The 25,947-nt window shown below is 34.0% G+C and overlaps 1 long non-coding RNA gene across 1 annotated transcript in view; it reads left to right on the top strand.

Annotated features, from left to right (window-relative positions):
* Window positions 1-14,225: 14,225 nt before the first annotated feature.
* Window positions 14,226-25,947, top strand: part of LOC141275773 (uncharacterized) — a 79,268-nt gene continuing 67,546 nt past the window's right edge. Inside the window, exons 1-2 of the long non-coding RNA XR_012324064.1 lie at window positions 14,226-14,314; window positions 19,041-19,208. This is a non-coding gene — a long non-coding RNA (uncharacterized lncRNA). The remainder of the gene's footprint in view (window positions 14,315-19,040; window positions 19,209-25,947) is intronic.

The raw sequence follows: 25,947 nt of genomic DNA on the forward strand, positions 1-25,947 counted from the left end.
TGAGTATTTTATTATATGTGAGAAAATGTAAGTACTGGCAGCAAAGAAGTATAAAGTTGATGGAAGAGTCTTTAACTCCTCCATGTAAACTCGTCCACATCTCCACTGGCCAGCACTTCTACTGAATGCGTGTTCTTAGATCACTCTCAAACTGACAGGAATACTTCTTGTTCATTTAAAATCTCATTGACAACCCATTGTTCCCTTTTCTCTGGGATGCAACCTCTTGAATTTTAACGCATACCTGTAAAGTGCACTTACCTGGCAATGCATATTTACTCATGTAATTGCACTACCTTCCTTTTGGTGTTTAATGTACTTATCCTTCAAATCTGGGTATACCAAGATATGTGTATGACATTTCATTTCCTTCACTCAAATTTCTAATTAAATGGTAATGGGTTGGGACAATAAGAGTGACTGGAAAAGTACTTCTAAATACAGGTGACTGTAAAGTGTGTTGAAAATACTAGAATAATCTACCCGGTAAATCAGAAGTATGTAAGCAGTCTGGACTAGCATGAGGTAAGAAAAATCAATAATAGTGGATTGTAAAGTGTCATTCTTAATTGTGAGGAGATTCTTTATTTAAGAAATATTTATTGAGCAATTACTGAGCAGTGCGCTAGAATTTCATTGGTGAACAATATGAGGTATAGAAATAAATAAGCAATTGCAATGTAATGAGATAATGAAAATAAAAGTGTGATATATGAGCATATATGAAGAACAACTAGAATAAGATAGCTTTCATTTTAAAGACACAGAGGAGGTCATTTCTAACAAATGCAATTGGTACCCTGACTTACATCACTTTAATGCTTGCTGTTAGACTTGCAACTAACAGTATCTGAATCTCTTTGCCAGAAGTCTTTCACATGAGGGGATGAAAACCACTGTGGCAAGATCCTGGCAGGCTAAGAATATCAAGGAGTTAACAATGCTTCCCCCCATTCCCCAAGAAGCAAACCTCAATCAATATCTAACAGGGATTAAGGGCTAAAGATCCCAGTTCACTTGCCTCTCCTGTGGAATAACTGAAGTGTGTATTTATAACATTTCCCAAAGTGTTCTGGAGATCTAAGCTCTAGTCACTCATAATGGCTACTCACTTGAAAATACATCTTTATTCACTGTCTTCTCTTTCTTGTCTCAATTACATTACTTCAGTTTTTCTTGCACCTCCCAAAGAAGCCACTTTCCCTCAAATCATCACTTCAGTATCTGCTTTTCAGGAACACAAATTCAAGCACCCCCTAATCTAACAACTTCAAAAGAGGAAAAAATCTCTATTTTAAAAAAAAATTTTATTGGAGTATAGTTGATTTACAATGTTGTGTTAGTTTCAGGTGTACCGCAAAGCGAATTAGTTATACATATACATATATCCACTTTTGTTTTTAGATTCTTTTCCCATTTAGTTCATTCCAGAGTATTGAGTAGAGTTCCCTGTGCTATACAGTAGGTCCTTATTAGTTATCTATTTTATATATAGTAGTGTGTATATGTCAATCCCAATCTCCTAATTTATCCCTTACCCCTTTCCCCCTGGTAACCATAAGTTTGTCTTCTACATCTGTGAATCTACTTCTGTTTTGTAAATGCCATTTGCAGCAACATGGATGGATCTAGAGATTGCCATACTGAGTGAAGTAAGTCAGACAGAGAACGACATATATGATGTCGCTTATATGTGGAATCTAAAAGGTACAAATGAACTTATTTACAAAACAGAAAAAGAATCCCTATTATAATGAGAATTTACAGGTGAAAAAACATACTAAACATTTACATGATACAAAGCTAAACATCTCTCTTTCTCTTTGTCTTGTTTCATGAATTTATTGATATTTCCTTTTACTACAGTGTGATAATAAAATTGAGCCAAAAAGATATCATACTTTTGGATGGTAGAAACAGCAAAAAGAGTGTATAAAGAGCATATCTGGGCTGTCTTGGGTCACTTTTAGCAGTAATTTGAAAACTAGCTAGAATTTTACCCCAATTGTCAAAGTTTCTCTTTAGAACAAATGAAGAGGTTTTTCTTGATTTGGGGATTTTAAAAATAAGGGCCTTGATTTCCTTCCTTTTAGCTAAATCACCATCACCCAGTGATTTTCAATGATGTTTAAGTATCACCAAAATTATCTGGTTATCTCAAAGGATGTCACCAATTCATTTGGTGGGAGGGAAAAGAAAATATATTCAGGTAGTTTTCTAAATATTTGGGTGAAATAAGGAGGTTAAAATATAAAAAGGGAGAGAAAACTTAGAAGTTGTATACTCCTATCCTTTACTTCCTCTGCACACCCTTAGCAAATGTTTGAAAAGCTCAGAGACTTGGATTATATTGTCTCGTAAGTCTATTTTATTGCCAGATAGACAATGTTAACATGTCTACCAACTGGTCCCACTTCTCCCCCTAAAGAACCATATTAAACTGTGTTTCTTTTTTTTCTGGCATTACAACCCATCCAACCCTGAACGAAGCTATTTAAATTCCACCTAAGGCTTTTTGGGGAGATTATATATTATAAGAATTTGAAACTGGAAAATACTGAGAATTATAGGCATTAGTATCAAACACATATTACTTTTTATTCAGACTTATCAAGGAGAAAATATATTCTTTATCACTAATGAAAATATTCCTCCTGACAGATCCTCAAATCCAGGTTGAGCCAAGGATTGTGAAATTTGCCAAAATATAATTTTGAATTTTTTTGTCAAGTAAACTTAGAATTGTTGAAATACGCATAGTAAAATCTTATACACACATGGTTCCGATACTTCCTTGTGTACATTTAAGTGGCATAAAGAAAAGTGTAGAAAAAAATAGGAATTACATTACCAGTTGAAAATTCGTAAGTAGAGTGGAAAAGGAATTTAGCTGCAAAGATCTGCTTCAGCTCTGCAGGGGGATGGTAGATATTTTTCTATATGACTCAGAAGATTTTCTACAGTCTTAAGGAATTCCTCTTATTAACCCTTGGCACATGGACACTGAGTGCCCAAATAATAACAAGAGTAGAAGCAACAAAATGATTATAAAAATGGCTAACATTTATTGAACCCTAAATATGTGCCAAAGAGTCTTCAAAGTCCTGTATGCATATGTATGCGTTACTCATAAGGAAACTGAGACACAGAGGATTCATTATCTTGCTCAAGGTCACACAGCTATTAAGTGACAAAGCTAAGATTAGAACCCAGACAGTACAAATTATAACCATTATGCTACTCTAAATGCAGTTATATTACAACAGATATTTCAATAGTATAAAAATTATAACAAAAAAGTTTTCATAGTAAAGCATAAAATTGAACAGTGTCCTGAACCCGTTATCTCTTTCCTCTCACTGACTCCATACAAAAATGTGAAAGGAATAATACAAACATTTGGAGTTACTTTGGAAGAAAGGAAATTAGGTTTGCTTGAGAGAATGTTAACTTGTCAGCATATTGTAGACATAGAATCTCCAGAGGACTGGGAAGTGCAAAAATATTCCACCTTTGGCTTTAAAGGATGAGATTTTCAAACAGATGTTCAAACACATAGTAAATGCGTGTTTCTCAGATTTGATGTTATTCATTAATGGTAAAACAAAGATACTGGTAGGAAAGACGTTCTTGTATGAATTATCAGAGGTAAGAAGCCTAAGATCACAAATCTGACTGGATTCAAATTGTGACAGGAATTGGAAACATTTCTTGAGGTGAAGAAAAGAGTTTTATTAAAATTAATGAGTCTTATGCCAATGTTGAAAGAATTGAGGTTGTGTCTGTTAGAGCTGTAGCTGAGTTGATCTGTTCTTTCCCAACTCTTGAAATAATATCAGTTACCATGGCTAAATCAGTGGTGCAGTTAATAATGTGGAAATATATCCCCCAACACATCCCTACTGACATTTGTGGACTAGCTGTGCCACAACCAATTCATTTACTAGACTCTGACTTGGTCTAAATGGCAAACCTATAATTAAAGGGAAAGAAATTATAAAAATAAAATATTGACAATGTTACCAGTGCTCCCACACTAAACTTTTCCCTTAAAGAGAAAAAATGTATGCTGTAAAACTCTTCTTTTTCATCTTCAAAGGACAGACATACTGAAATAGAACTTACATTGAGGCAAAGATAAGAGACCAAAGCAAGAGAAGAAATGAAAGGATGGCACAGAGAGTGCCGTGTTCGGTAAACAAAACTGTCAATCAATTTGGACTTGTTGCTTTAATGAATTGTCAAGTGTCATTATTAAAAGAAATGAGTGTCTGTATTTCAGAATGTAAAATGAATTATTTTCCTACCAATCCAAGAGACCTCTGACAACTCTCACTTTTAGCTCTATCATTATTATGTGCATCAATGTAAGCATAAAGTGTATTTTCACTTTGGATAACATTCAAATGCAAACACATGTAGTAAACCTTTCTCAGGCTGGCAAGGTACAGTCCATGTTTACTATAATTTTTTCTTGATTTCTGACCCATGCATTACATACCCCTTGGTGAGCAAGCTCACTTAACCCAACCAAAAATAAATCCAAGAGTCTTGGGTGAAATCAGCCAACTTCAGAGCAGGAAAGACAGAGGCACAGTGTAACAGCAAGGCTATAGGTTTTGCTGTCAGGGAAACTAGGATTTCTCTGTGATATTGACCTACTTATTTAATCATGGGTTTACATTTACTCAGCCAAAAAATGGAGATAATATTATCTATCTCATGGATAGATACTGTGAAGACATTCATACATCACAGCTGTATATGTTCAACATTGCTTTTTAGCATATTCACAGTTTACTTTCACCTTAAAAAGACTTAGGAATGACGACACAGATGATGATCCAATAATCAAATGAAGATATAGAGCTTTGTATTGTCTCTATTTTATAATATTTTAGCTCATCATTCTAACATTTTTTGAATGTTTGGAAATTCAGTACTACTTTTTCACCAACCTAAGAGGTCAATATACCCAGCAGGACTCCTAATTCTACAACAAAGGCTTTTACAATAGCACATTTTCAAATGAATGAATGAATGAATGAATGAATAAGAAACTGGAAAGGGGTCTTAAGGATTGTTATAAACTTCTCACTTCATTCTAAGTGGAAAGAATTCTTTATGAAGAATCATATCAGTTTAAGAATCCCCATTTCAGTAGTCAAGATTTGACAAGTGAATAGAATGAGAAGAAATAGATGTTTTAACTTGCCCCAACATAAACAGAGCCATATTTTAACATTCCCTACAACTTGGTAACATGACTTTCAAAATTAAAAAAGAAGTTTCAATTCAGGAAAAAGAAAAAAGCAATCTGATCTAATGAAATGTAACTCCACCTAAAACAAAAGACACTAAAAGAATATCTTTGTTTGCATATTCAGTTTAAGTGGAAAGTAGTATGGCTTATCATGTGTTACTCTTCATAGAAAGACATAGTGCACTTTCAAGTTCATGACAGTGCTTAGAAATCATTTTTTAATAAATTCTTATTTTTATCAATATAATTCATAAACATAATATAAAAATAGCAGTATACATTTTATAAGTAAATTCTACAGAGACAAAAATATACCTGTGATTCTCATGTCTTAGCATTATTACTAAGCTGCTGTCTCACATTTAGTAAGTGTCCAGAATTCCTGGGAGTAATTTTCTACAGTTTTCCTACCTTGTTCCCTCACTCTATTTTCAGCATATTATCCCCAAGCATTCAGTGAAGTCCTGAGTGTAAGAAATGGCAGTTAATGTAATTTTTCTCTATGGCTACAGGTCCTTGGAATTTCAAAACATGAACAAGGTCCACTCAGTCAATAAATTCTAAATTTTTGGCTGTTTTTTTCCCTATCCCATTCTGTGGTAAATTTTTCCCCTTCCTGCTGCTTCATCAAGAATGCAAGCAAGTCATGATTTCTCCCTCCTAAAAGGAGTTTCCACATTCTGCACTTTAATTCACATGGATTTCTTATTGTCCTCAGCTTTCTCACATATTCAAGACAACTATGATGCTGTAGCTTATATCATCTGTGTTAGAGTGAGATCAATAGTTTCTTGCAACTCTCTATGTCCTAGTCAGAATCAGAAAGTTTATCTTCACTTTTGATGATTATTTTCACTGAAAGTAGAATTGAAGTGTAACAGGCATTTTCTTTCAAACTTTAATAGTGTAATCCCACTGCTTTTAGCTTTCATCATTTATTTGGCAAATTATCTGTCAGTGTTATTTTTTTACTCTTTTGAAAGTAATGTCTCTTTCTTCCTCTGGCTGCTTACAAGATTTTCTTTCTTTCTGTTTTATTATGATGTGACTCCCTGTGATTTTCCTTTCTCTTCCCCTCCCCCTTCCCCCTTTCTCCCCCTCTCCCTCCCTCCCCTCCCCTCCCTCTTCCCCTTCCCCTTCCTCTTCTTCTCCTTTTCTTCTTCTTCTTCTTCTTCCTTCTTTCATGCTGCACATCATTTATAGGTCTTCTTGAATCTAAAGGTTCATGTATTTTACCAGTTTTGGACAATTTTTGGACATTCAACTCTTCAAATATTACTTCTGCTTCATATTTCCTGTTCTTCCAGGATTCTTTTCGCTATGAGATAAAGAGTATATTTTCACTGTTTCTCACATGACTCAAATTATTTAGTGTATTTATATTTTCCCCAGGTTTTTGGATTTAGCATATGTTTTGCTATCTTTCATTGCACCAATTCAGTCTTGTCTTGTATATATTTTGCTTTTAGTAATTTTAGTTACTGTATTGTTAAGATCTAGAATTTCAATTTGATTTTTTTAGATTCAAGTTTTCTAGTGATATTTTCACCTTTCTATATTTCTCTAGCTTATTAAATATATTAATCATAGTTGTTTTAAAGAACTTCTCTTTTAACTTCTTACTACGAATAACTTAGGGTCAGTTTTTATTGTCATATGGTAGTATACTCCTGTTTCTATGCAGCAGAAGTCACCAGTATTAAAGTGAAAAATGTAAAGTCTCCTTAAAATATTATCTTTACCCAGAATGTGTTCTCTCTCTGTTCTAGCCCATAGTGGGGGCTCATTTCCTTAATTCAGTCTAGAACTAAAATAGATTAAACGTTGGTAGGAATTTTGAAAAATCTTCATCTGCCTCAGATTTACCTCCTACTTTTCTCTAGGGCTTCCCCAGCTATTTTTTTTATCCTCCTATTTGAAAATCACAAAACTATTCTTGGATTAGTTTGGTTTCTTATGCTGCATATCACAAAGCCCAATTCTAACTAACTTAATAAAAATATGGAATAAAGGACAGATGAAGGACCAGGTTTGCAACAAAAGATAAGCAATACCCCATAAATTACGTTAGTAATGAGTGGATGAATATTAGCAACTATTTAACTATCTGATTAAAGTGTCTTGACATGAATCAACTAAAATACCATTCCTCATTTTAAAAATTTTGTTTCACCTTATATAAGATACCAATTTCTGATACCGAGAAGAAAAAAAAAAAAAACAAGCCCAGTTTTATGAGTTGGGATCAGTTAATAAAAAATTTGGCAGGAGAATATAGAACCTCTGAGAATATATGTAGGAGGCACGTAAATTTGTTTTCTGATTGACTAGGAAGTTCTTTATAAATAAGTAGAAGATAAAAGCACAAATATTAATATTTCCTTTTATTATCTCATTATACAAATGTTATTGTGCATAGTGAACCATTGTGCATTCAGGGCTTTAAAACAGAAAATAAAATACCTATTATGTGAAGCCAATATAAAGCTCAGCCTTATTTCCAGGATGGCTAGTTACATTTAATACTTCTGGATGACTTGATAGGATCCAGAACTTTATGGCTTTGATGTATGTGAGAAGTTTTATCTGTAACAACAGAGATATTTTACTCAAAAACTGTTTAGTTCTTTATATTGATAGTTTTAAGTTAATCAACTAGAAAAATAATAATGTGAATATATCACACTAATATTTAAAAGTATAAAGAAACTTTCACTTTTTGCAGTATGAATCATGGAATGTTATTGCTAGAAGGGACATTAGAGACCAAATAACCTTAGCATATCATTTTAAATTAATTATTCTGTGTAAAAGTGCCGAGTTAGCATGAACTGTGTATAGAATTGGTTCACTTTTGGTTTTACAAATTCTGACTTGTTGGGCCTTAGGTCACAGTAGACGACCTATTTGTTTAATCAGATGGTTTCTCATTTAGTAAATAAATAGTAAATTTATTTTTAACAGATAAATGTGAAATTTTTATGACTCTAGAGTTTCATAGCGAAAGCAGTTGAGCATTATCATTAGCAGCTCGTACACTGACAGTAGCACACATTGATACTTGTACCAATGTTGCCTGATATCATGAAAAACAAAACACATGTAAATTAATTATAAACAATATGAGCTTTTACATAGAAAAATGATACTATTAAGCATGGTAAATGATAAAACTGAATAACCAGTATGCCATAGTCACCAAACTTAGTCATAAAGAACTCTGCTGTCAAAGCTGTTAGAGTTCATCATTAGCATAACAACAATAACAGCACAGAATATCAGGTTACTTGTCCAAGATCACACAGCTGGTTACATAGCAGAAATAGTAAAGGCATTCTCATTCTCAAACACTGTGATTTTCTCCCAAAAATTCCTGTCATAGGAGGGACGCTTTTCCAGCAAGGAACATTTACCTCACTTCTTCATATTATTGGTGTTTTCAAAAGAAGCGCTTTATCCTTGTCCTTGAAGTGTTTACAGTCTAGCTGGAAGATGGCATATAAATGTGAAATGAGTTAAAATTATTAAAGTAACATCTTCATAAGTGGAAATAAACATAGTAAAAAGTGATGATGTGAGAAATTATGCAGAATAATCAGGTACTTTGTGGAGAAGACAAATTTCAAATCAGGTTTTGAAGATGATGAAGATGAATGAGTGGAGGTATTAGAAAAAATTCCATGATTAAAAACACAAAGGGAGGAATGAGTGTTCCTAAGAACTTAGTAAAACTATTCCAGAAGTGAGGATAGACAAGTGGTAAAGCAAGCATTGGGAGCTAGAAAGCTATTCAGAAGGGCTTGTATTTGATAGACTAGGAAATACTAAAGCCAAACTGTAGTTTCTTTTGGCATTGAGTGCAAATTGTCTTCTTGCATTTATTCCCCCCTTTACTCCCTTCAACGATGGGGCTCCCAAGTTTTAGTTACCACATAATAACCCAGAAAGATATATTACTTAGCCTCTTTTAGCATAGGTACACCCATATACTCTCTTTGGGCCACTGGTATATGTGATGAAATCAGGTGAGCAACTTTTGGATCGTCACCTTAACTATAAAGCCACCAACAGTGGATTTCCTCATTCACTTTCTTCTGGTCTGGGCAGAGATATGAATGCTAGCCAACAGTGATGATATGACCAAGTACAGAGCACTTGAAGATGATAGAGCAAGATGAAAGAAATCTGCATCCCTAAATGTTTTCTTGGAACAGGTCATTTCCACCAGTTCTGGAAAATTCATTTTTGCACTGTTTTGTGTGAGGTAAATTCCTACATCATTCAAACCACTAAATGTGGGGTTTCTTGTTCTAGCAGTATAGTCTGAATTCTACTTCCAAAATTGGTACCTGGAAGAGGGGCTGTGCCCCAATAAAAATTTAAAAAATTGTCTTGGTACGTGACAGCTGGTAGAAGAAAGGATATAGTATATGCTGATATGCTTGTGACATTTGTCCTGAGGAAAAACATTTGGTGAACTATAACCTGTAATAATTGGGAGTCACGCCAAATGCCTTTGAACTTGTAGCTGTAGGGGAAGAGGATGGAAAAACACAGAATTCTGATGGAAAAATGCAAAATTCTATAGAAAAGAGATAAGCCCAGGCAAGAATCTGTCAGTTTGCAGGCAGAGATGGAAGCAAGGGTCTTTCTGCCTGTGGCCTGTAATCTAAATTACTGAGAATCAGCAGACTCAGAGAGATGGAAAAGCCAACTTCTCTGTTTTCTAAACAGCAGGAGATAAGATTGTCATTCAGAGCCTTTCCTGGTCAGACACAGTCAGCCTAGATTCAAAAATAAGATTTAGGGTGCATCCTCCCAATCAAACCTATTGTTTCATTGGTAACCACTCCTGAATTGAGAGAGACAGGGATGGGAAAATTAAAGGTGCTAATAATGGTTGCCCAATGTAATGCAATTAATTTTCTCACTGAAAACAGAATGAAGTAAATAAATGGGGAGTAGAAGGAGATAGCTTATGAGCATTGATGATCTGCAAAGAAAATGGGGGACTCCTAGCTGAATTTTTATTAAAAGCCTATTCACAGAGAGAGATATCAGAAAATACAAATACATTTTTTTGTTTCCTTTTTGGTCCTAAAAATCATGTTCTATTGTTTGAACTTTATTTCATCACATGTGGTATAGAAACTATCTTCATCAGAACCATGTGAATTGCTTGGTAAAATGTACATCTTTGGTCTAACCAACATCTAATAAATCAGATCTCTGCTGGTGGGCTACTAAAACTTTTTTTAAAGATATGCCTAGTTACAAATGAATCTTTTAAAAAACCTTAACCTCTTTGTCCTTAAGTTTTAAATAATGGTATGAAAGTTAACCACGTCAGTAAATGTTGACATATGAGCCTTTTTGTTAAATATAGAGTTATCTTTGAATTCAAATAATATTTTATACCAAAAAAGAATTAAGTTAAAAAAGAACTTGGTTATGAAACATGTCTTTGAAGAATCAATATTAAGCATAGTAAACACAGAAGTAATCTTTGCTGGTAGCACATTATACATTTTTCATGACAATTTTTGCCTAAGCTAATTTTTAATTGCATTAGTATGCCCTTGTGCAATATGTATTCAACCTGCCCAGTTAACTAACTTATGAAATCAAATATTACTTGAGATAAAAATATAACTTTTTATAAACAAGACTATCATACTACAATTAAATATTAAAATGTCAATCAGGTCATTTTCTTGGTAAAATACATATCATAGCTATCTTATATGCTTAATGTATTTACCAAGAGAATGACCATGTATCTTAGATCAGTTCTGCATCCTCAGCTTTGGTGTGATTGCCATGCTCATTCCAAAGGCCATTTAAAAAAAATTATTACACTGTTAAGACATGTTCCATTTTAACCAAATTAAATAAAGCATTTAACATATTTTTAGCATTATAAAGAATTAGCTGGAATTTATGTGCAGATGACTACATACTTTGAATATGGATTTACATTAATCTCATAGCAACTCTACTGATAAGTAAGAATGGCAGCACCCAACTCTTTCGAAGGCTTTTTTTGAGCTATTTCATATCATTACAAGATTTGAACAAGCACAGGTACTGAGTACCCTAAGTACTCAAAGGGTTCCCTTACAGAGTGGCAAATATTCTAAACCGACCTTAAAAGTAAATAGAAAAGTTACCTGATAAGCAAATGCGTGATTGACTATCACCAGTGGGCAATGCTCCTTTATATGGAAACAACAGTATGACAATATGTTAATGACTTCCCTTACTTCTTGGAAAACATGGTAGGAGGGACAGTAGTGTTACATCAATTACCAAGAAAAAGGGCAGGGGGAGACAGAGCTAAATTTAAGTAAAATAAACGAAGAGATAAATGAATAAACAGTAAATAAAAATAAATATGTAACATTTGAAAAAATATAGCTTTGTTCTTGAAGAAAAGAATCAGGCTGGGCTGGTCAGACCCTTAAATTGGGCAGTGAAGTGACCTAAAGGGCAAATGTTCTGGAGACTGGCAGAAATGAATGATATCACACTCAACAGTAAGTGGACTGCCGGCTTTGAGTCATTTTTTGGGATGGGCAGAGGGGGCAAAATTTGATTTTACATCCAAGAACTATTTTTATTTAAATCTGTAATTATTCCTATATATTTTCATAAGATTAATATTTAATGTGGGAGTTAAATTTAAAATAATTTAAAAGAACTTTGAAAGCTTGAAATGGACTTAAAAGACTTTCCAATAGCACATATAGTTGATAAAGTGGAAAATAGTTTCTGAAATCTTTTTTTTTCACTCTCCAAATTCAGGTTTTAGATTTCTAAAAAAATCACACCATGGAAATGCAATGTATATTTTCCTACCATACTTTCAAAAACAGCATCTCCTAATTTTTGGTATGTTTCCAAATGTGAGATCATCCTACAGTTTGTACATAGTTGTAAAATTAAAAATTTAATGGCATTCTGTAGAAAAATCCTATACCATTTAAGGCATATAGCTTTTCGACTTTGAAGTGGTATTAACTTCAGAGGCTTTGCACATTTTTTTAAATCTATTGAAGTGATTTTCTATGGATCTCAACATTCAAAGTAATATATCATGTAGTTTTATCAAACATGAATACATACCTCTTTAAATTTAACTCAGTGTTTTCAATTTAACAGTTACTTAAGCTCACAAGGACTTTTTTTTGTTCCTGCATTATGATATAAAACTCGCAAATTACAAAGACCTCGCATAACTGTATTGCTCTGAGATCTTCAGAAAAAGTTATATAAATGATAATTAGAAAATCTTTTTATTACTGAAAACATTTCAAAACCATACACTCATAAGGCTTCAAAAAGTTGTTATTCTAAATATGTTTTTCAAAACAATACAAAATAGTGTTCCCACCATATGATTTTTTTGTATTGAAATATTACAATCTCATGTGAAATTGTCAATGCATTTCAAATATAGGCATTGCTATATCAAGACAGTAAGATGGTCACACAAGAAATCTGACTGATCTCACTGACTCATCCCCACAGTCTTGGTTAATAGGAATTTCTCTGCTCACTCAGTCATACTTTCATTAATGGAGTTTGCATGGCCCTTGTTGTGGAATTACTAACAGTGGTGATATTCCTTGCCTGACTTAGGGGCAAAATAGCTCCCATACTGGTTCCATGACTGATTTATTGGACTACCTAGGGGCATTTGTTCTAGTCCAATGTGGTTGATCAGCCTCTTCATAGATCTGAAGACTGGACAAAGAAAGCAGAGAGACATTAAGAACAATCTACTGCCTAGTTATTTACAAATATATGTACTGTGTTTCCTGAATTCTGTTTCACTTGTTCAAAAATCCCTCAAATTCTCAACACTCAGTCTTAATCTTAGTAAACGGTCATTAGTTTCCCAGTCTTGTAAGCCAACAAGATATCTGAGGTCACGTAGTAACACTCATTGTCATTCTATTATGTACAACATTAAAATCTTTAAGCAGTATTTAAGATGTAACAATATATATTTCAAATTTAACATGTACCTGTGGCTCTGAGGTTATTTACCTAAAATGAGGACCCATTTTAACCCCGTATTATTTTCTTTAACATTTATTTCACCTTGTTGAGGGATTTTCTTTTCCCAAAACATTGTACTTCTACACCAACTTTTTTTTTCAATGAACACTATAGTTGTGAAATGAAAGCAATAGGAAAAGATGGTAATGTTAAATGTAAAACATTTGTTTCTAAAACTCTGCCATTGTATGGGAACACAATATCTGGAAGTAGACACAAAGTGTGTGAACCAAGACAATCATTAACCAACAAAATTGGAGACATATTTTGATTCTAAACATCAGAACAAAACAAACACTGTTCTTTTTGTACCCATAAGAAATTTGTTTCTAGAAAGGTTCTGAGGCGATTTAATCCTGTTTCTCGACAGCAAACATAACATAGTTTAAATTTTATGCTTCTGAGAGATAGTTTGACAGAATTTTCTGTATGAATTTTAGGAAAACTACCTTCAAAAGACAATGAAATATAAAATTCACTAAGTTATTTTTAATTAACTTGCCTGGATAATTTCCTGGTTTTATTTTTCTGAAGGCATCACCATTCCAAACTGAAGCACACATATCACAGATTGACTGTCTAAATTTTTACTTGCTATTTGTATAATTTCAGAAATTCAAGAACTGGTAATTCTAGATAGTAGAAGTTACATACATTTATGATACTAGATTGTAGTTGTTGAGGCAGCTGGGACATGTCCATGTGCTATATTTCCATCAACTGTATTGCCAAACAGATTCCAGTGATATGGAGAGCTGCACAGGAAATGAACTCTAAGTAGACAGGTTGTATGAGAGAGTCAGAAAAGAATTTTGCAACTTATTGAACAAGTAGATTCAAAACAATCATACCTTCCTCACTTCTTCCCATAGGCCTGTATGTAAGGAAAACTGGAGGAGACAAAGTGTTCTTAACAATATTCATGGCAAGCACATCCCTAAAATCTGTGCATCCCAGAACAAAAATGAAAATGGAGGCTCACAAATTGTAAGTCTAAATGTCAAAAAGTTATATATCAAGCTGAAAAATTGTTAGTAAAAGTTATTCTATCTTCTTACTTTGATACAAATACCTTCATATGTTCTGGAAGACCAGGTTTGAAAATCTCCTTGGAATTCTGTACCAGAATCTGGCCTTCCAGACAGTGCAACTCTGGGCTTCTACCTACATTATGTTCCACCTTCATCACCTATGTATTTCTTTTTCCCTTCACTAACAGCCTCCCTTTTTCTCCACCATGAATGGTCTCACCATCATGCATTGGTACTCCAGATCTCAGGTGCAATCTTCATCTACACCCTCTGCAAATATCTACAGGCCAACCCGTGGATTTAGGGGTGTGCACACCAGTAAATGGTCCGCACTTGCAAGTTAAGATGCAAGACTGAGACTGTGTGGGACCTAAATCTGGTTCATGGCTGTTAGGGCAGGGGATTCTGTGGTCCTAGTACCTAAAGTGAAGTCTAGGAGTAAGAATGCACTTTCTGGGCTTCCCTGGTGGCGCAGTGGTTGAGAGTCCGCCTGCGGATGCAGGGGACGCGGGTTTGTGCCCCGGTCCGGGAAGATCCCACATGTCGCGGAGCGGTGGGGCCTGTGGGCCATAGCCGCTGGGTCTGCACATCCGGAGCCTGTGCTCTGAAATGGGAGAGGCCTGCATACCGGAAAAAAAAAAAAAAAAAGAATCCACTTTCTAAATGGGCATGAGCTCTTGTCTCTGAAAATTTCTTACCCTGTGGAGAGACTCAGACAGAGAGCCAGGACAAGATCAAGGTCATCTAAACTTAAGGTACAAAGTGAGACCACGTTGCCCTGGTTTAAGGAGAGAAATGTTAATTTTATCTCCTTAAAAATTTTCTTAAAGATATTTGGATCTCTGATATTACAAGATATTACTGAATAGAGATCAGTTTTTATCAATTTTTTTTTTATATTAAGACTTCTTTAGAGCACTTTTAGGTTCACAGCAAAATTGAGGGAAGGAACAGAGATCTCCTGCATACTCCCAGCCCCGACACATGCATAACCTTCCCCCATTATCAGCATCCCACACCAGAGCAGAACATTTGTTACAACTGATAAACCTACATTGGCATATCGTAATAACCCAAAGTCCATAGTTTGCATTATGGCTCCCCCTTGGCATTATACATTCTATGTATAATATGCAATGTCATGTGTCTGTCATTACAGTATCACACGTAGTACTTTCACTGCCCTGAAAATTCTCCGTATTCTGCCTATTTATCTCTCCCACCATCTTTCCATATGCTTATTTGCCATATGTATATCTTCTTTGGTGAGCTGTCTGTTAAAGTCTTTGGCCTGATTAGCAAATGGGCCAAAGACTTTGTTTGTTTTCTTATTATTGACTTCTAAGAGGTCTTCGTTATTTTAAATAACAGTCCTTTTCTAGATATGTCTTTTGCAAATATTTTCTCTCACTCCATGACTTACCTTCTCATTGTCTTGACAGTGTCTTTCAGAGAGCAGATGTTTTTAAGTTTAAGAAAGTGCAACTTACCAATTACTTCTTTCATGGATTGTACCTTTAGTGTTGTATCTAAAAAGGCACTGCCATACCCATCTAGGTTTTCTCTTTTGTTATTTTCTAGCAGTTTGTAGTGTAAGTGCCTGAGAGTTTTGTTTTGTTTTCTTTAATTGTAATGTAATGTGTCTGACTTTAAGCTTTTGATTGCCAAGGCATTCACTTCAAAGACAGCTCAGATAAACACAATGCCAGCTACAGGACTAGATGAAGAGCAGGCTGCCCCACCCAGAAGTTTTCTTTGTTTTAGTGATCTCTAGATGGCTTAGATAACAAACTGGCTATTTGCTTTTCCCTTCTCATGCTTTAATTCCTGCTCTTGTGTTTCAAATTCACCAGTAAAGAGTGAACCCGCAAAACTCTGGCCCTTTACCCTTAACCCCAGTAGAAATAGAACCCCAGGCCTGCACTAGTGCATTCTCTCTCTGTCTCTCTCTCTCTCTCTGTCTCTCTCTCTCTCTCTCTCTCTCTCTCTCTCTCTCTCTCTCTCTCTGTCTCTCTCTCTCTCTCTCTCTCTGTATCTCTCAATCTCTCTGTCTCCCACTGTGATCTTGCTGTGTTCCCATACTGTGTGCTGTGTATTCTCCAGGACCTATGAGTAATAAACTTTGCTTTGTTTCAGAGTTCCCTTATGGTTATTGCTGAGGGTCTCTTGCAATCATAATAAGAACCACAAGGGCCAGTCCAGCCACAACATTGGTTTTGAAATAGGAAATGTCTGTGAGGCTCACCAAAGGCCCCAGGCAAGGGTACATAGGCATTTCTAGCCAATAGCATCACTAATGATAGGCTGAGACTGGCACAAAGCAGAGTTTTATAGTTTTATGTTTTACAATTAAGTCTATGATCCATTTTGAGTTAAACTTTGTGAAAGGCGTAAGGACTGTGTCTAGATTCATTTTTTGCATGTGGATGACCAGCTGTTCTAGTACTGTTTGCTGAGAAGACTATCTCTACGTCTTTTGTATGCATTGACTATATTTACATAGTCTGTATCTAGGCTCTCTATTCTGTTCCATGGATCTATTTGCCTATTCTTTTGCCAATGCCATGCTCTCCTGATTACTGTAGCTTTATAGTAAGTCTTGAATTTAGGTCGTGTCACACCTCCAACTTTGTTCTTTTTCTTCAGTATTGTATTGGTTATTCTGGATCTTTTGCTCCCCATGAAAACTTTAGAATCTGTTTGCCAATATCCACAAAATAACTTAATGGGATTTCGATTGAGATCGTATTAAATCTATAGATATGTTAAAAAGAACTGACATCTTGACAGTGTTGAGTCTTCCTATTCATGAACATGGAATATCTTTCCATTTGTTTAGTTCTTCGATTTTTATATATACTTTTGAATGTAGGAAAAAAACTGTACCACATACTTAAAATGCATAATTTTAGCTCTTTATTTTCAAAAATATACCTCAGTTGAACTCAGCATTTTCCTATGTTATGCTGCATCTGAGATCTAATGAGTACCCTATCCATTTAGCTCCACCTAAGCCATGATTCTAGCTATTCTAAAAAGTGTCAGATCAGAGTTTTTTCTTACCATTTGATAAAAGCTTCTTATTTGGGTATTTAATTATGAATATCTTATAAACCAATTACTCAAGTTCAGCATGATGGCTATAAGAAAGCCTTACAACAAGGTGATGTTTTATCTAAATAATTTTTGATGGAAGAGGGCATAACTGTATGTATTATAAGATGCCCCTAACTTTCCATAATGCACCTAAAAAAATATCTTCCCCACGGACAATGACTCATTATATGCAGAAGCAAGACATGGGCATTATTAGTAAAGCATCCAAAATATATGGGAATGTTGAAAATATATGCAGGGTATTATTATAAATATCTATTTGACCAAAAGAATCATAGATTTTTTGCTGTCATAAAAGACCTTATATATAATTTATTTCAAATTTTCTTATTTTACAAATGAGTTTTGAAATTAAATCCCAGAGGTATGATATCTGGGTCATGTACCATTGATTTTACCAAGATTTTATGTTCTCAATCAAATATTTAATAAAAAATATTCTCACTTTTTTATTGATTTCTAATTTTATTTCTGCATAATATAAAGAAGAAAAATATGAAGACATTTAGACTAAAAAATCCGTGAGAACAGAAACCCCTTTTCCATCCAGTAGTCCAGCACCTTTAAAACTTATTCTCCACTAGTATAAGCAGTAAAACTGTAGTATAAATGACTATTTTTTAATAAAGAATCTTGCATTTTAATCTTAACTTCACCATTTATTAGTTCTCAGATAGTCACTGTTTTATAAATAGATTATTAAGGCTTCCATTTTGTGCATGAAAAAAAAGGGAAGTAAAGCAATTTTAGAATTTTGTTAATAGCAAGGATCATAGAATATAGACTAACCCACCGATGTGCTGGTAAATGTTTAAAATGTTATGGATTGGGGTGGAGTGGAGTGGGCTCTACTTTGTGCCAATTTCCATGGTGTAAATACCCCCAACATGGCCCATTTTTGGTTACCAACATCTGCCAACTAGCCAGTAAAATTCTTGAAAATTTAATAATTTGGTCTAGTGATCCAGTATGAGTAACTTCCACTACACTACACAATGGGCCCAACCCTTTCATGATGTGGGTGATTTCATCTGCAATGCCAAAATGTATACTCTAATAAAATATTCCTCATTTGTGGATTGCTCTAATATATGTATGAGAAAATTTTTCCTAATGTGTGAAATATTATACAAATCTTAGCTGTCAATGACTTTTATTTAATAATTATATAAATTAGCTATATGGTTCCTTATACTAGCTTGTTCCAAAAAAGAAATTTTGAAAACAATATATGAATTTATATTTATCCTATAAATTTTAAGCTTCACAATTTAATCTGAAAATTTAAGGAAAAAAGAGAATAAAGTGCTTAGTCTATGGTTAAGAAATAGTCATCAATTCTTTAATAGTTTGTGATAAATTTTATTGACCCTTTTAAATAGAGTTGTGAAAATTGCTGTCTTTTTTATAACATGGGAGAAAAGTGACTTCAAGTACATTCTTAAACATAGCAAGTGACTTGAAATATTTATGTTTATAGATAAATATACACAATCTTTATTTACTGGGATAGAATTTAGAGTGGCATCTTGTTTTAAAAAACTCATCTGATTTTGTATTTCCAGATTGAAAGTGAAAGTGATTTAGCTTCTCTGTTAGGATTAGCAAATGTGGCATTGCTTTTCCATTAGGATTAGCTGTCAACCATCAGCTGTAATACTAGAAAAATCACAGCTCTACTCTGAGCAAGCCCAGAAGATGATGCCAGGAAGTTACTATCAGGTTCTATCCAGGTATGCAGAGCCAGAAAACTTTACAAAGAGGCAGAAATCTCTGTTGGGTGTTTGGCATGAACAAATTTTTATCACACTTCCAGTGAAATTATTTTGATCTAACTTATTTCATTTAATGAAACACTCTAAGGGTTTTTACTTCTCTTTATCTAAATATGGCTCCTTTGCAGATAGAAACATCTAAGGGGGCATTGGTTGTCTTTGCAAATACAGAAAGAATCTCTTAAAAATGTCATTTCTGTTTAGGCTTCTGAGATTTACAACTCAATATCTGCTTAAAATATTCACTATGTGACTTAGAAAAGAATTATTATTCTAGTATTATATGAAATTATATAAAAATATTTATACAAATATATAAAGTTTTATATCAATTTATATGTCTACATGTATATAAGTATATATTCTGGTGTATGTATATGCACTAGGACATATTTTCCATGGCTGATTTTTATTCAGCAAGTATATGCTGAATATTTAGAATTTTCAAAACATTGTGCTATGAGCTGAAGGAAAATAAAAATGAATAAAACACTCAAAAAGAAAGGGATATTATTTTCTAGTAGAGAAGACTGTCACATACATGGGAAATGAGATTGATATGAAGCAGTGAGGAGGAAAAGAGGAGAACAGAGTATCAATGACCATGCTAGAACCCAATTTATTCAACATCACAACTCAGCAGATTGTGGGTAGACAATTCTATTAGGTATGGCAAGGGTAAAATGGAAAGTTTATGCTTAAATCCTTTTCTGGAGAGACCCTTCACCAGACATGGGATAGCTAGACAAGGGATGAAAGTTTTTGAAGGGAAATTATATAATACCTATCAAACCTTAAATGTACATTTACTATAGCAAATTTACATCTAGGAACCCCCCTCCCCCTCCCCCCCAAAACCAGGAAGAAAATGGCATGGTTTTCCTCTTGAGAATACTCAAAATGGCATTGTTACAATATGATAAAATTAGAAGCCACCTACGTAACTTTTCAAAAGAGGAAAATTGTTAAATGCCATATGTTACAACCATACAATAGAATTAGCTGAAAAAAAAAAGATTTTGTTTAAAAATGTACTCAATAATATGAAAAAAAATGTTTGAATAGATTATCAGTGTAGAACAGTGCCTGGCAGAGTCAGCATTCTATACAAGAATATTTTTCTCTTCTATGAGTGCCTTAGAGACAGATGCATTTGGAACGAGTTTGTTTAAATTTCAGCGAAAGTACTGCCTACTTATTTTTTTAAACTTTTGATGGATATTAACTATCACATACACGCATTGGTAATTAATATCTCAAACATAATATTTCACAATGTATATCTATTTTTGTAGTCAACTGGATCCCATAGTGATATGGGTTATAGATGATTTCAAAATCAAACTATAACTACACATAGGAAATATTTGCCAAATCATAGTTGTTATCCTGTACCTCCAACAGGACTGTCTGTGAGGGAAATGAAAATGCTCTCTAAATTCAGGTCAGATTTTCACTATAGTGAGTTGATTATTTAGAGTTAAGCAGTGTAGGAAGAAAGGAGCCTTAGGTAAGTAGTATGTCACATCTCCTGCTTAGGTTGTTAGAATTTCCAAGTATTGAATAAACTGTCATGGAAGCTGTGATTAACCTCTTTTATTCTCCTAAAACAAACAAACAAAAATCTCTCTTGAAAGTGTTTCCTTCAGTTTTGGACCTTTTTATGCTCACCAAGGCTTTTCTTTTCTCTTCATTGTTTCTATTAGCACCTTAAGACTTGCTTCAGTGGAGGGAGAATGTAAAGCAGAAACACTTAGCAACATAATAGATCAGTGCACTATTATTTGTTGCCTCAGACGATATTTGCAAGATATGCAAAGTGTTTTCTTTTTTTGTTTGTTGATGCATATTTCTATCGCCCTAGAGCCTCCCTTTATACAAGTAGCCCTCTGGGTTTCCTAGTACTATAGATCAGACTTTCCCTAAATGTCATAAATTTCTAACTACATGCCAAACAAACATGTTTATCTGGCACAGACACAAAACAGTGTCAAAAAGAAAATATTTGATGATCTTGATAAGTTAATTTGTCACTCTATAAATACTTATGCCCCTTTCCAAAGCCTATCCAAACACAAGTTTAATTTAAAGACATAGTTGACCCAAGTTCCTTTAGCAGAAAAGCCCAAAATGCAGATCCAACGTAAATTAGTCATTGGAATTTACCTACATTTGTATTTAGTGTCCTTTAATATTTTGAGTTTTATCTAGATACTCTCTGACTTTGACCACTAAAGTTGGGTATCTCTGATCTAACATCAAAGCAAGGCTTTTGCTATTGCTATTGAAAATATTCTTCTGAAGCTTTCTAAAATATTACATTCAGAAAAAAATGATTTCAATGGCTCCTGGGCATGGCTAGAAGTTTTTCTATCCTTTCATATATTTTTATCAACCTAACTATCTTCATTTTATATAAGATAGAAAGGATAAAATTCAGGGGTGACCCACCTCGCACTGCTAGCAGGGGGATGTGGGATGGGGCCAGAGACAGCCAGGAGTTAGTTAGCAGGTTCCTTCCAAAGCAATAGAACTTGAACTACCTTCTTACATTTAATCCAACTCCCTTTGTGTACCACTTCCCCTCTAGATAGGTATCTCTAATAATACATTTAAGACAGGACAATAAGTTTACAAATAATTGCCTCTAATTAGAAGGTTCTTGGTATACATAGTGTTTCCAATTCTTCTCTTCAATAGCTTCTGTACTTCTAGCTGGTCTTCTAGGCGACCCCATTAAGCAGCATAGCTGAGAATTCACAGTTAGGAGTCCTATTCAGCCAAATTAATTAAGTGCCATTTTTCTTCTGGGAGGAAATTAGCTGCTTAGATAAATATATTAATTGTTTTTTTCTGTTTATTGTAATCATACACAGAATCCCTTGGCACAGTTATACCTTGTTCCAAAGCCCTCTTTGAAATATTTCTTTTAGCTTCATCAGTCAGCTTTTGAATACACCTATAATTTTCTCAGCCACGAAAAATAATTTATGATATACATCTCCTCCAAATTTATTACAGGCTTACCAGCTTTATATTACTTTTTGGCTTTGAAGTAATTTCAGGAGACTGTTGATCTCAGGGTGATTGTGTACGCAGTCATTTATACAAGGCAGGACTCGGCTCAGTTTCCTTAGCTCCTTGAAATTTGGTGACCAGTGTTACTGGGATGAGTCCACTATGATCCCTCAGGGGAAGCCACATCACAGGTACTGCACTGAAAGAAATAGCATGTACAGAGATGGATATGACATGATCCTCACCCTCAATAGAAATAAACCACAAATAACATGAAATAGATGTGAAAGGTGCATTAAGAAGGGAATAAAAAATATTTCACAGAAGGACTACTAAATATTATAAATTTGGACAGGTATGTAAGAAGGAGAATAAGCTAACTGCATTTAAAATAGAGTGAAGGATGAGCGACTTAATGGCATCATGAAGAAATAGCCAAAATCTAGTTCAGCTAAAATGCCTTCCCTGGGCACTTAAGTGTATACAATAACCAGTTGAGGTGAACAGTGTATTTGAACCCAGATTCTGGAAAACTTTTAATTTCTATCTGGGAAGTTTGCATTTTAGTATGCAATGGGAGTCTTAGAGGTATTCAAGCTGGAAAGATACATGTCCAGAACTGTGATGCAGGATATAATCCATTGACATCCTAATTTGTCTTTGGAAACATCAAGGGATAGTTCCCTGCATAATGGCTATATTTGCTTCACTCACCCATCCTTCATTCATTGCATCATTCAAACATTCAAAAAACATTTATTAGGCACTTAAAGCTGTTTTAGTAATATAGTGTCAGTTTCCTAATCTGACAGATATACTGTATGCATCACCATTGTATATACAAAGATGAATCAGATATAATACTATCATTCATAGTTCAGAAGACAGGGTAAGAAAGTACATAAATAACTACAGGGTTACTTTCAACAGAGGTAGAGGATCAGGGAAAGATTCATGAAAAGGTAGCCTAAACACTGGACTCAAATAAGTTATGGCTTTTTAAGATTTATTTTACAGGTCATCTTAAGGAGAACTAGCCATATATAGAAAAGAACTTTTTTTTTTAATTGAAACATAATACTAATACAGAAAAGTACATAAATTATAAATGTATAAGTCAATAACTGTTCACAAAGTGAGCACATTTATGTAGTCAGCACTAGATCAAGAAACAGACCATTACCCCAGAAGCCCTCATGTCCCCCTTCTAATCAAGGGTAACCAATATCCTGACTTCTTACAACACCATAGGTGAGTTCTATGTATCTTTGAAATTTAATAAATGGAATAATTTAGTAAATACTTTTTGTGTTTCTGGCTTGAAAAGAACTTTTGATTTGAAGGATTCTAGGTTAATTTACCACCCCAAAAGTACCTGCTAAAAAGCTACAAAATTTCCTGTTTTGCTTGTAGAGATGAAACCTATTGAATTATCTCAAAGTACTTCAGCAGCATTTGGACTATTTGAGTGTAGTTTGTAATGGATCAGGAAAAAATGTGGCTCACCAATGCACTTTTATAATATCTTAGTGTAAATTAGTTTATCAGATCACATTTTTCCATAAAAGTAATTTAAGAGGAGAAGGAATTGAAATTTTGATAGCATAAAGATGCCAAAATATAATGTAGCTCTCAGAGTCAAGATCAGGAAGGAGGATGATGCACTGAGTGAACATAAAAGGCTAGTTGGAAATTTGAAGGTGATAGAATTACTAGTCAGGCACCAGGTATTCAAAACTTAGGTGAAAAGGTCATTTGAAGGGGGAAAAAAGTAAGTCCTGGAAAATTAAGCCAACCTCATGGTTTTGCTTATCACTGGTCCTCCTCAGGACTAATAACTCCAGGCATTAAAATTCTGGTTCTACTTCAGACTCACAAAATACCTGTGGTTTATGTAGTACCTTCTGATAAATATTCTGGTTCTATTCCAAATTCATATTTAAACTAAATTTTTCATGCAAAAAAACCCAAAACTTTTTAAAGAACCACCATCTCTCTGATGAAGTCACAATAGTTTGTTTGTTTGTTGTTTTCTCCTTGAAATTTTCACTTGGTTTGAAGAAATTACAGAGTAAAGCTGACTACAGTAACTGGTTTTAGAGTTTCTTAGTCCATCCAGTTGTTTTTCTGGAGATTGGCTCATTTCCCTGTTTCACAGATCACTGACGCCCTTTGTGGTCACTGAGTCCCATCCATCTTACTTTGGGTTGACTTTGTGAATCTCAAACATTTAGAATAGACAATAGGGATAAGTAGAATCTGGGAACAAAGGCCTCATGCTGGATAGGCATGTGACACCTAAAAGCAGATTTGACAAAAATGAAAGGAGACAGCTTTTGGAAGTGATAGATAGGACCTTGCAAAGAAAATACTCAGTTTCTGTTGCAATACAAATAACATTGAGGCATATTTTCAGAAAGTCATATCTTAATGAATTAATATATATCAACATTATTTTAAACATATTTGGTTTCATGTATGTGTGTTTAGAGTTAATTCTATCCAAACTCTTCTCTCCTGCTCTCCTTCCATATCATTCCAAACTTTAACTTCCATCTCTTTTTTAAGCCTGTTTTTCTCCTTTCATCTCTCTGACTTGAGTATTTTTTGATTGTGCCTCTTTGGTTTCATATTGTATACTTAGCACTTATTTGATGCTTTTAATCTTCAAAGCTCCCGAGGACGTTACCTAATTAATCCTCCCCACAATCCTTAGAGTCTTGTAAGAAAATTCATTATTAGATTTTCTACTTTTACACATGAAGAAAAATAAGGCAAGTTAAATAGCTTACAAAAAAAAATCACAAAAAGTGTGTTGTACCCTGTACTGAGACTCCTCTGATCAATCACATTGCTCTTGCATATTCCATCTGGTATCTTCTTACTGGTGGTCTCTGCTATAATGTATTTATTTGATATTGTACATCTTATTTATTCATATTTTAATCTCTCACAATGAAGGGTGAATTTCTTTCTTTTAATAATATGTTTTCTGTTAATTTTACACTTTCCATTTCTCAGTACTTGTTTTTGGCTTATCCTATTTTTGTGTTTATTTGTAATTTTATAAGCCTTTTACAGCCTCTTCCATATTCCTTTCAACCTATTTGCAATTTTTACTTTCATCCAAGACTTAATTAGCTAGTCCATGATTGTAATGGAAAAAGCAATAGCTTTAAAAGTCATGAGTTTAGATTGAATACTGACTTCTCCATTTGCTCTAATAGGTTGGTCAAATAAATTAATATTTCTGATAATATGATATCTTTATCTATATGTTAGAAAATAGAAAATATATTTCACTGGATTGCTGTAAGGATAAAATATATAACATACACAAAGTGCCTAGCATAGCGACTGCACACAGTTATTTCAATTATTTTCTTCTCTTTTTTAAAAAAAATTATTTATTTTTGTCTTTTCTTCTCTTTTTAATCTCCATTACTTTTTTAAAATTTTAGTATATTTTACATACACGGAAAAGTTAAGATCTTCAGTGTACCTTTTTATGATTTTTAACAAACATATACACTTGTGTAACCATCATGTGGCTCAAGACAGAGGACTTTTCCATCATCCTTGAAGGTTTCCTAATAACTGTGTCCAGTCAGTACCTCCTCCAAGGTAACAAGTGTTCTGATTATCACCATCCATTAGCCTTGATTATTCTAGAACTTCA

The sequence above is a fragment of the Tursiops truncatus genome, chromosome 11 (genome assembly GCF_011762595.2).
Source record: "Tursiops truncatus isolate mTurTru1 chromosome 11, mTurTru1.mat.Y, whole genome shotgun sequence".
NCBI classification, from domain to species: domain Eukaryota; kingdom Metazoa; phylum Chordata; class Mammalia; order Artiodactyla; family Delphinidae; genus Tursiops; species Tursiops truncatus.